Here is a 13423-nt window from a genome sequence, read left to right on the forward strand (position 1 = left end):
GAGAGAGAGAGAGAGAGAGAGAGAGAGAGAGAGAGAGAGATGGAGAGAGAGGGAAACAGCTTCGTTGACGTACACCGAGAACAAGAAGAGATGGACGCTGGTGCCTGAGGGGTTGCTCGAGTTGCTGCCGGCATTTGTTTAATTGGGAACCGACATGGTCGTCGTGGCACCCCTCTCGATCGACCATTCCATCCACGAGTACTCTCCGAAATTCACGCACAGGAGAGAGCCGCTCGCACAACCCAAACATTTACTCGCGTTTCTATCGTATCCTTAATTGTGGAAAATCGAGTAAACACGCACAAAAGAGTGTGCGGTGCATAAACATATCGTAAAAATATTGTATGTAATTTTGCGCGTGCTGAAGCTCTCGGAAATAATATGTACCTCACAGCTGTATCCTCGAAATTGTAGTATGTGGAGGTCCTCTACTTGAGGCGCGCACATTCATACAACATTAGAGCTTACAGCCCTTTGTTAGTTTACGTGTCGTGCAAGCTGCTATCGAAGGTCTACACCATGAAGGGGGATTGTGAAATTTTCTGTAACCAAACATGGCCGCCAGATCAACCCTCCACAAAGCAGCGTCGATGCGAAACTCCCGGCTGCCCTGCCGGCGGAGGTCCCGTTGCAGGGAAACGAGGGTTGAATTCGAAATGGTGCTTAGAATACACGCCGCGTGTATTATCGTGCGTACTATTATCGCGACTTTCCGTCCGATTGTATCATTGATTACAAAGGTGACGTCGTATAAATTACGAAAATAAAAGGAGCGAATGAAGCACACCGTGAAGCGTAAAAATCGTAAATGCCAATAATAAATTATCGATACTGAAAGATACGAATCGATTCGACGTGTGATTCGATTCTGCGAGGAAAGTTGCGAGGAAATCCTCGGGAATCAAAATTAAAAAGCTATTCAGTCCCCGAGGTGATTATTCAGCATCCGTGCGCGACATTAAGAGTCGCGCAAGATTAGCCAAGTCAGACGAGGGAGAAATTTTCATTTCCACAAGTGGCTCGTTATTCCGTGCTTTCCTTTTTTCCAGAGATTCTCCGCTCTCTCGCCGGTTTCTTTCCGAAATGAGCGTTCATTCCCTATACTGGCAAATCGATTGGAAAAATGATTGGTTTCCTTAAGTGTCCCGAATAGACATGCGGTCGTTACGGAATCCGCAGAGTGGAACAAGTTTTTTTCTTTCTTTTTTTATCACGAATACTTCGTATACGTTGAAGTAACTAATATCCATCCTTGCCAAAACAAAAAATGAATCGTCAAACAATTCTGACTTAATAAAATTCAGGCAGGAGTAAATAAAAAATAACTAACATGGGAGTGGAGCCAGTGATAAATGACGTCAATTTCCTTAAATTTCGCATTAAATTTATTTTGATATAAAATTTTAATATTATATACGCGTGAATATTGCCGTATATCGAATATCGCCGTATTCGATATACAATATACAATATCGATATATAAATTTCTTAGAGTAAAATTTCAAAAATAGAGTGATTTTCCACTCTTATAGAGTGGATTATCCTCTCCATTCTGAATCATTGAATGAATATTTTCACTTGATATTGAAAAGTGAATTTAATGTATTTCATTATAGGAACATATTCACTCTAATCTTGAGTGAAACATTCATTCTCGCGATTTCGAGCGACGATATTTTCATTATCGCCTTGAGGGGAAATACCGCTACTTTTCATTCTTGAGAGATTCCGCTACAAGAAATTTAGGAATTATTCAGGAATGTTTCCTATGCTAGTCACATCCATGATCGTTAATCACTTAACTGTCCTATATAATAGCGGAGATGCAGTCGTTTCGATATAAATTCCGGACGTAGATGACGGCAGTCTTCTTCCATTCTTCGTTTTTTTTTTGTTGGCAATGCCATTTAATAAATCCTCTCTCGACGTGATTGCGATCTTGGAAATGGCGTTACATGACATTTACACTGCGCCTACATTATCGCCATGAGACACGCCACGTCTAGCGGTACACGCGCGACGAATAATTCATCCTGGCCTCGTACATCTTCGGGACTTTATCTGCGAAAAAGGGTGAACACATTTCGAACGTCGCACTGCTCCAATCGGCAACGCGAATACCAAACAATGATCGTCTCTCAATTTGACAAATACAATGTTTTGCGATTGAATATATTGGTATTTAACTTTAGTATGTAATATCTCACACGGTTCTAAGAAAAGGAACGAAGAAATACTAAATAAGAACAGAAAAATTTTTCTTTACACATGTATTTAAGAACGTATTTGAGAACACATTGCGTTCATATTTGGTAATATTGCATATCAATATCATATCAATATCATATTTTCTTTCAATTATATATAGCCAGGAAGGGAACTTGGTTTACAAGTAACCACACATTTATCCATTCCTTATTTTTACCTATCTAGTTACTAATATCTTTATAGTTACACTATCTCTCTCTAATTGATCTTATAACATCATCTTCGTCACCTTTGTAATCTTCTTGATCTTACAATCTCGTTAATTTTTACCTAACTTTTTACCTATCTTTTTTACCTACACATTCTCCATATTTATCGTGTCTACATTGCAGTTTTCTATTTCACTCAACGGGCACTATATCGTCCTCATACAATACTATACAATACTATGTCCTTTCCTTCAGTTGTATATACCTATCCTTTCACCTTTCCTCTTCCTATTCGATCTTTCAATTGCTCTCCTTATTTCCTCTTCATTCTCTCTTTTCCTTTATTTCCTTCCATATCTTCTTAGTTTCATTACTCCACTCAATATTTCTTGCTAATATCTATATTTCTTATTATCTTGTTTTGCCTTTATTTACACATTATCTACATACTCATTCCATCATAACTTATCTTATCTATGACCCCTCATATCTAATTCAATACACTAAAGTCATTTCATACTCACGCACTATGTTAATCAAGCATTCACACACACTCGCATGCCATCTAACTGAGTCGCCTACCATCACACACAACTTGCAAACGCAGAGCTCGATGCTCGTGGCTGAAGCACGTACTGAAGTGGATAAGAAAGCGAGTAAAACGACAAGTAACACGGATAAAAAATGAAGAAAGAAGTGCAAAAAGAGATGGAAAAATGTTGCTTGACAACAAGAGAAAATATGAGGGAGGTCGAATCCCGAATCGGCAATGCTTAACGTCGCAGTCGCCCGCGCTAATACGCGAGGCCAAGAGGAGAAAACGCAGAGATTCTCGTCGAGCTCGGTGTAATCCTGACGTTATTGTCTCGATGTCGGTTTAGACTGCCGAATAATCCCGGGACGTCGATCGGGCGTCCTTGTTTCTCCATTGGGACGCGATAACAGTCGCGAGAATGGCGAGCCCGGCCGTAGGGTTAACGGCGTCCGATCCGGTTTTCAATGGGCGATCGACGAGAATTTAAAAGCGCTCGTCGGCTCGCGCGTATACACACACATAAACACACACATACATGTATATATATATATATATATATACACACAGCCGCTGACATAAATCCGCGTATTTCGGACAGGACGGATCGCGAAACATCGGGGATTAAAAAGCGCGCAGCCGAAAATATCTCCTCCCTCGTGTCGGATGCAGCCTGCTCTCTGCGCCGCGCTGTGCTGTGCTGAAGCTGCACCCTTCCTGCATAACCCTTCCGCACGCACGCCAACAAACACAGCGAAACTCGTTTGGACCGCTTCTGCGAATATCTACGCGCGGAGGGGAGATTTCATGAGGTTACTGGAGAGAATTCGCGTTATTTCAGTTATGAAAATCAATTACTATTTTCTCTTGTTCGCGCGCGCATCGAGACGCTCGCGTTCAGTTTTTATCGTCAAATCGAAACATATTGAATTCTTTCCGACATTGACATCATGCTCGCTGACAAGAGCAACCAGAAATTTCGTTGCTGTATGTACACATGCTAAGAAAATTTCAACAGATTCGAACGTTTTTATTGGGGAAACTTATCGCCGATAGTATGAACAGTCAGACAGAGTTCAATATGTTCTCGACGACGTACGCAGTGCACGATGAAACGATCTTTGGGGAGAAGCAATTATCCAGACGCATCTCGCGCTAATCGGCGTAACATATCGGCCAATTCTACGAGGGAAGGTCGTGAAAGAAATTCAAACGTCGCGCAAGATGGATCGGCCGGCTGGCTGACTGGGTTCCTCTTCCACTAAGCCGATAACACGTGCCTTTCCTCACGGTGTTATTAGAACCTGGCAGAGAATGAATCACGCATCGACTTAATCGCGTTAACGATAAACGCCTCGCCTCCAAGGACCCCTCCGGCTGTGGATACAGACCCGTCGAAACGCAAATATTAGCGCGCGATATTTTCTCTGCGATTGCCGGTGCCGAGTACTTCGCGCGCCATGCCAAGAGACTCGCGGAGTACTCGCGACGACTCACGAACACGGAATTCCCAGGTTGATATTTGCACGGCGGACTACGCGTGCGGAGGCATTAATCAACACTTTGGAAATACTTAACGCCTCGCCGATGATTTATCTTGTTTGCCAGCTTCTTAATATCATTTCGCTGTCGGCAGCCGCGGTACAATGTCGCTACTTCATTTAAAATACAACACATCTCTCAGACTTACGGCGATTCCAAATTGCGAATTGTACGGCTAATTTTAAGTCAATTTTTCTACGACAGAGACATAAGATTCTTCAATAGCGGTGTGCAGAATGAGAAAGAGACTAAGAGAGAGAATGCTATGTTACAGTAAATATAATTAACAAATGCTGTCACCCAAAGTAGATTTCAAGAAATAACGTAGAACAAAAGGAGCAACATTTAAAAATGGTGACAAATAAATAAATAAAGTAATAACGAAAAAAGAGATAAAAATGAAGGTAGTATTTCACTTATGTTATATTTTTCAATTACATATTCTTTAGTTAATTTGGAATCGATTTTTCTCTATCAGAAATTGCGAGGCAACAATTACCGAATATTTATTTATATTTATAATTTTATAGAGACTAATGTATCTTTTTGCTAATAAGCAACAGTTCCATCAAAGTTATAAAATTTAAATGTGAATGCAGTATTTCTTTCTTAATACATTGTGTTTTTAAGAGAGGTGTTGTTTATAATTTTATCTAAAATCTTAATTATGTGCGGCAATAGTATACTTGGTATATCCGTGATTTCCGCACGGTGTAAAAAGCTTATATATACATATAATTATAATATATTATACTTTAACACCTTTAAAAGAAATGATCGAAACTATGGAGCGGATATTGCTAGAAAAATCCACAACAGCAACCACAGCCAAATATAAATATATAATACGTAGTAGCGTCTCTCGCAAGACTATTGCATATTATATGTACTTGAACGACGATATATTCGCAAGCCCGTTGATTCGCACAGCAGGAAGCCGCCATACGTATCCAAAAAAAAGAAATAAAAAGGACAGCCGAAGCAACTGCGATACACAAAAGAATGTTATTACCAAGGAAATTTTTTATCATAAAAAATACTTGTTTATTGATCTCATATATAACAATGACATTTCTATAACATTTTCCATATAATATGTGTAAATTTTCATCTAATGAAGTCCTTTTATATGCAAAGCCATTCTATACATTTTCCGGAATTAACGGAAAAAGCGCGAGACGCTTCATAATGCGAATTTATCGGTTTATTATTCGACGTTAAGTAACTTTAAAATTAGCATTGCTTTTACGCTTGGTTGCATCAAGCGATTATTATTGCCTTTTGAAGTTTCTAGCATTCATGAATATGAATATGGTAAATCCAAGATATCTTGTAAATAAAAAACGTCTCTCACACACACGGTGAAACTCCCTAAAAATGAAAAAGCGGCATCTTCTTGGATGCCTTTAAGTCTCTCAAGAGAAGAGAGGCACAAGAGAGGTAGCTACTTACGTCCAAATGACGTAAGTAGTCGAGAGTTGAAAATACGTGGGGAGAAAGATAGCAGGAGCCGCCTCGAAAGACGCATGCCAAATTGTCTCTTGAAACCTCGAACGATATTTGCAAGCCTAGGCAGCAGGCGATTCGAAATTTCCGATGTCGGCATTAATGGAGTTCCGAACGGGAGAGAGCATCGGCAAATATATCGAGTATTTGGACTTGTATTTCCCTCTGTGTGGACGCAAATGGAAATGGAAAACGTCCGTGACAATGCAAAGTGAAAATATCGCGACTACGCAAACATTGCGAAATTACGAGATTATTAAAGAATGGGCGAGGGCGCTTTTGAAAGTTCGCTTTTGCGGTGCACAAACAAGCGCGCAGAAATAATTAGACGATAATAAATATTTCAGCGACCCTCTGTATTATATTGTGAAAAACATAATTTCCGAGTAGCATGCAAGCCATGCGGGGATGTTCAAATAATATGCGTTGTTGCACGATAAATCAAATAACGTCGCCGACGTAATTAAATCGCGGCCTTTGATTGGAATAATGCCATCCTGAAAGTAGGAGGGACAAGAGAACAACAAGAGAAAATCGAAGTGTACGATCGCACCGATCTACGATGTTTGGCGAACCTCGTACTATTGACTAACCTGTGTCCCGAGCGTATTTCGATGGAACGGGAAAAGATATTTCGCGTAGATTTACGCAACATGACCATAGTAATCAGCCATTGTGTGTACCATCCCCGTCGTGTTATTGCCGTAATATCCGGCAAGTGCGTAAGCAAGTAAGATTTTTATTATCCTTCAGATATATCGTACGTCAATACATATGCGTGTGTTTCCGCGAAAATTCGCAGTGTGTAACTCGCACTCGCGAGGCGCGCGAATTCGGGCAAATTGATGATTAATCGCAGACAGATCTGAAAATGGTGTACACAAGCCGGCACAATGTATACAAAAACAAATTTCTCGATTATGCGCAATAATTTTGTGTGTATGCACGTTTGTGCTTCTCGATTATCTCGATGTAAGATGTTTGGGTTATTTCGAAACATTATTCAACATATACATAAATGTTCGAATAACACTTGTATATAATGTTAAAATTATATATTTTATACTTTAATGTAAATTAATATATAGATGTTAATTTTACTGAAAAGTTATATTCTCATCATCTTATGGTATGTACAATATGAATTATGCCTGCAGAATAATGGTGTAGTAGGTAAGAGGCGATTCAAGAACCAGAATTCTTGAGTTCGATCCCATCCGCGGCAAGTTTACGAAATATATCAAAATTGAATTAATTGAATGCCACATAATTAAGATTTTAGATAAAATTATAGACTACACCTCTCTCAATGTAAAAACATAATGCATTAAGAAAGAAATAATAATAAAAATATTTTTGTCAGCGTAAAAATAACATTTTTTTGTTATTTTAATAATCCTATGTTAATTTTACATCAAATTTAGCTTCAAATTAGTGTTTGTGTTAATTTCTTGATACAATATTTGTATTTTTTTTAACATACCCGCTTTGTGTTAAATTAACATGAAAATTTGAGTGGACTTTCTGCACTGAGGGAAAAATTATCTTAAAATCAATAAATATTACTTTGATGGGTGCCATTAACATATTTATTTAAATCTAAATTCTCCTTATTTAAACCAAATATTGTTTACTTAAATCAATTAGATTTAAGTAAATATGTTAATGGCACCTATTAAAGAATTATTGGTTGATTTTAAGGTAATTTTTCTCTCAGTGTGGGATATGCAAGATGTGCTAAATTCAACATAAAATGTTTTACTGTATACACACAAGCACGCACCATTCACCTCAGAGTTCCGTGCTGCATGAAGTGGACGCATTGTTAAGAAAAAAGTATTTTTCGAATTTAATAAGGCAATGATAACACCCCGTGGGCATTCGTGCGTAGAGTGAAGAAGGGTATCTGGCGCGCGGATACACGTAGTTCGAATTTGGCAGCCGCCCCTCTGTGTACCGTCTTCCCCCGCGTTTTTGTTGTAATCTCCCGGGGGATGCATGAACGCACGTACGCGCTCGGCACTGCGTATATCGAATGACCCTCGTCGGGATACGTTCGCAATATACCCAGGAGTTTACAGTTCCGGAGTTTATAAGTTCCCCTCTTATTCTCCTTACTATCACGCCACATTCTATGATACATTCTGTACAACTTAATAAAGAGATATTTACAGCCAAGAGAATATAGAAGCGAAGGGAGAAAGGACGAAATTTCAGTTTCCATATCTTGCCTTTTCTCGTGCTGTATTATTATTTCGAGGGTAATATTTTAGTAATAGGCAACTCGTGTAATCGTGAGAAGATGAATGTCACTGACACTGTTAATGACGAAATATAGTGCAAATTTTTATGAAATCCCCTCCTGAATCCCAATGATTTATAAATGAGGAATTATTTCATCTGAACGTTCGCTTTGCTCTCTCGTGTGTGCACGTGTGTATGTGTACTATTCGCAAAAGCACGTCGACAGTTTTCTCTCTCTCTTTTTTTTTAAATCGATGTGGTCGGAGTGCCCGTAACGTGGATTACCGAATTATACCGACTCAAGCGAAAATATCGCAGCAACGTGCAGATCCGCCGTGGTCCGCGGGAATCAATTTTGCCCCATAAAATTGCGTTTCCGACATTAGTGACAGCCCGAGCGTTCCCGAGCGCCAAAAAATTGCCGGATCTCTACGTGATCGGAATCTGGAGGGTATCGCCGGCGTCGACAGGCGACTACAGTGACACTAACTAACGTCGTAATCAAGTAAGCAGTTTAACCGAACGATCCGGTTAGCACGACTTAGCCCTCCGTATCGACGAGGCGTTGCTAATTGGTTTATAGAGCTGAAGTCGGTGCTCAAAGGTCTCTCTGGCTAGCTAGGTCGGCTATCCGCGGCCCACCCGCTATCCGCCGCGCTGTGCGAACCCGCCCTTCGCAAATGTTTAATTAATACCTCGATACCGGCGCGTCGCCCGTTCGTCCCGATCAATAATTTTCGCGAAGCACGCGCGAACGCGCCGTATTCCTTCGCACCGCTCTCCGTCTCACTCCGCTCTATTCGCCGTTCGCTCCTCGCGAGATCCGCCAGTGGCGGTGACGCTTAAAAAGGCACAAACGTACGGTATCTCTGAGTGAGATATATCCCGCGTATGTCCGCCGGCGGAACGTTAACGAGGAGATTTATACAGAGGTTGAAACGAAGAATTATATCTGACGCGTATTACTCTGTCGACGCGTCGAGCACCTCCGTATCGTACACGAGGAATTTTCATCGGAATTTATTCTAATGCTGTCAGTGTATTTCGGGGCGGGAGGGTGGTATTTCTGTATCCGACTCTGCTACACCCGAGTATCCACACTGAGAGAAAAATATAGCTGCTTTCGGCGTCAGCTGTATTTTTTTGTGATTTTAACCAGAAAAATAATTAGAAGAACCATTTTTATAATAATACTTACTAAAACACTGGTTTTTCTAACTCCCGGGGATTACTCGGCCAATATCGAATAGTAAATAGTTACGAATAGTAGATATGTAACGCATTCGTTCGTTTTTTGTTATTTTCAAAAAATCAATAACCTGAAAATATTAAATAATATCGTGTGTTTAATAAGTATTATATTTTATTATATATATTAAGTAATCGTGACAATTCAACTCATGACAAAAAACTTAAAAAAAAAACATTTTACATTTATTTATACATAATAACCAAAGTACAAAAACTTGGCGTGCTCGAGTCGTATTTGGAATATTAGTCTTCACTGTAAAAATTTAAAATGTGTGTGTTTGTGGGGAGGGCGGTGGGAAGAAGAGGGGCGAATGTGTGCTTATTTTAATACAATCTGGGTACGCCAAGTTTTGGTACTTTACTTTGGTTATTATGTATAAAATTTTTTTTTTAAGTTTTTTGTTATGAGTTTGTTATATGAGTGTGATTTTTATATATTGGTCTTTTATATCAGTTATATCTATTGTAACTTGATAATATAATGGGTCATTAGTTATAAATTGTAATTTGATAATAATAAATCATGTACTTGGATCATTTTACTAATTTCATATATTTTAATTGAGTTTTATTTTTTATAAATTTTGGATAAAAATGTTTTGTTAAGTTGCTCTTTTATACAACCATTTATAAAGGTTTTTATAGAGAGTTTTTGTTAGGTACAATTTACTTTATTTTCGTTATGTACTTGGCGTATTTTTTACCTTTATAAGATCTTTTTGTTTTTATGATCTAAATATCTCACACCTGAGGCAAGTTTCACTATTAATACTGACCTCAGACACGAATATGACCATGTATCTAGGATGTGCCTTGTCGTGAATTAGAATCGAAGAGTGCAACGCGCAACTTAAACGAGTGAGTGAGAAAGAGAGAGGGGGGAGAAGAAAGAGGGGAAGAGAGACAGAGACAAAGGCAGAGACGCTTCAGAGTTGAACGTCAGGCTATTTCTCTACGAAGTGAAAAATGTCATCCGCATGCAAAACAAATTGCGCGACAGCTTTCGCGGCGTTTCATTATCCCTCCGCGACTCTCTACGCCGCGCTTTCCCTTGCCTGAGAAATTTAATTCTAAGCGGGAAAGCCGGGCCCTACGAATGCCTGGCGTCCTTTAATATCACCGTCACGAGGAACATGACGCACCGTCACCTGTGGTCTCGGTCTTTTAAAAATGATTAACCAGCTAAAGAAGCGGCCAGGCTCAACCGCGCTGATGCCGATGAAAAATGGAAGTCGCCCGCCTCGCGCGGAACGAAACAAAGGAGACATTAACTCTCCCCTTTCGAGCTAACGGTGATCGTGGATCTTCTCCCTAAACAATACCGTCGCGTGGACCTCTCATTTCCCGAGTGAGGGAGAGCCGAGCGTGCTGTCCGACGTGCGATTGATCCCATAATACACGAAATCTTCGAAAGCGACTTAATAGTCGAGTGACAGGTCGCAACCGATTTGTCAAGCTGACACGAGCGTTAATATTACAAGTACAGATGCATCAATGGCGCGACGATTCGCGCTTATAAACCTCGATTTTCGCGTCCGGAGTCATTAACGGCGAGATCGCGCCGAACGAAACTGGTTGTTGAGCGCGAATCGAAGGTCGGAGTCTTTTTAAAGACTCTAGACTACCTGTTGGCGCGGATTCCTCGCCGCCGACGGAGATTTCAGCTCCATTGAAAGCCTCTTATTTCAAGAACCTTCGTTACGCGCTTGTTATCGAATTCGTTATGTAAGTTCCTCGCGTTCTCTCTTCACGGAATACCCACTAATAATTTCAATACGCAGAAGATAAATATTCAGTGCTCCCATCCCGGCGCTCCGTCGACTCCGTCTACGGTTTTGTATCTCGACTTCGCATAATTTGTCCTCTTCGTGATCCGCTCGTTATAATAAACCGTAAGTAAGTCCCCATCGATTGCGCCATCGAGTTGCTTTACTCGCTGTCTTCGTTCCGCGCTAGTAAATAGTAGACACGTTCTTACGACGATGCATAAAACATCAATGATTCTTAAATTACAATTCGTTTGTCCCGCGAGACCGAAAACGAGCATTGAGAACGCGCAGGAAGACACACGTCGGAATATCGACAAAGTTTCAGAAAGTTGCAGTCTCTCTCTTTCTCATTCCGCCTTTGGTCCCTTTATTCTTTGTCCGACAACAAAGCCGACGTAATTTTCGAGATATCACCTAACGAGAGGCTGATGCCCAATTAGGCGTTCAACTTTCCTACGTAGTTGTCCGCGTCAGAGGCGCGCAAATCCCGAAATCAGAAGCTTCCTCTCGTCCCGGCTGACACGCGAAACATCAGCTATTCGAGTCGCTCCTACCCTCCGCCGTCCAGCGCGGCTTAATGAAAACCGTGATTGAAGCCTGTGCACGGATGCCGATCGATCCGCACGTATCATGGGGAGGGTGTCCGAGAGCCAATCACCAGGAGAGGGAAGGGGAGAGAGAGAGAGAGCCGTCAAAGGGACGATAATTTTTGTTCCTCTCCCTTCCATCCGATGGGATTCATGAGTTGACTCTGCGCAGATCGTGCCATTAGTTGTGCCACTGTGTGTTCGCTCGTGCCTGTGGATCATTAGAGCGACCGGAATGCAATAATAATAATAACGTTACACTACGAGGCATTCACGGGAGAAACAATTTTTAATTAAATCGGTATTCTCGCGCGCTTGTGTACATCAGGACTGAATTTCTCCGTTCGTTCCCAACTTTCGAGTTTGTAAACACGGAGAAATAAAATTACATCGAACTACCGTGTAATTTTTTTTAAGCTGACGGAGAGAGAGAGAGATACGGTTCAGATCAAGAATAAGGGTTTACGATTCAGCAATCGTGACTGTAGTTCAGATTGAATTATTCGGGGAGAATTTTTCGAATTTGTGCACGGAAAAAAAAGATTTGTTAATATATGGACAACTAAAAATATGAACTGCGGGAACAAATTTTCTTGTTTCCATAGTAAAAGTTATTTAGTTGTGATAGCTAAATAACTTTTACTACACGGAAAAAACAATATGGTTGATCCATATAGAAATCTGGTTGTGCCAACCAGATTCAATAGTAAAATACGGAACAACTATTTATGTGGTTGCTATAACCAAAGAACAATGGCTGAGTTACTTATGTTGCAGCAGTGATAATACATGGTTAATACAAACGCGGCTCATTACGCGGCAACTACAAATATATATTTATACACTCAAAACCAGTTTTCACATGTATACATCTCTAGCTGGGCGCATAGTGAATTGCTTTTGTTTTATAACATCGCTGCTTTGCAATATAGCATTGATTAATGCAACTATATCGATATTTAGCTTGTCTATGCAAAATGATTCCCTTATTAATTTCTGGTTGCCACAACCAGATCACGCGCAACTTCATTGTACACACCAAAGTAAGTAAGTCAAATCAACCATACACATAACTATCATACAAAGATATGTAGAATAATGCAGCTATTTGCTTACAGCTAAATATTTTTTGTTAGGTGCACACATCTCTTTTTTCCGTGTATGATAGCAAGAAAATGTGCTCCTGCAATTAATACTTTTAGTTGTCCATATATTAGTAAATCTTTTTTTCCGTATGTCTTGTCGTTTGCACCCTCACTGTTATTAGATAGACTCGGATCTACATTTTGCGCGAAAATTTATTTGGTTTCACCAACGCAATGCAATTTTGATGTCGCGCATCGACATAAGCGAACTTGTTCGTTCTCCTCGCGGATAAATCTTGTATCCCCCTTTTGTGCCTTACCCTCGCGCTTGTCTCGACGTCTCGACATCTCGGGACTAAATTAAATTGACCGACACTTTGTAGCCAGATAGGTATCGGCTTTTGTTTACTACAGGGCACCGGGTATTGATCCCCGACGCCTTCGGAGAGGAGGGACTCCCATTTCGACGAATGACGGATAATTTCTCCTT

At 40.3% G+C, this 13423-nt stretch overlaps 1 protein-coding gene across 1 annotated transcript in view; it reads left to right on the top strand.

Annotated features, from left to right (window-relative positions):
* The window catches only part of LOC116841609, an 85076-nt gene that overhangs the window by 35843 nt on the left and 35810 nt on the right, over positions 1-13423 (top strand). The gene's annotated exons all lie outside the window — the stretch shown is intronic.

This window comes from Odontomachus brunneus, unplaced genomic scaffold (genome assembly GCF_010583005.1).
Source record: "Odontomachus brunneus isolate Ranch 3 - 2012 unplaced genomic scaffold, Obru_v1 Obru_scaffold_017, whole genome shotgun sequence".
Lineage (NCBI taxonomy): Eukaryota > Metazoa > Arthropoda > Insecta > Hymenoptera > Formicidae > Odontomachus > Odontomachus brunneus.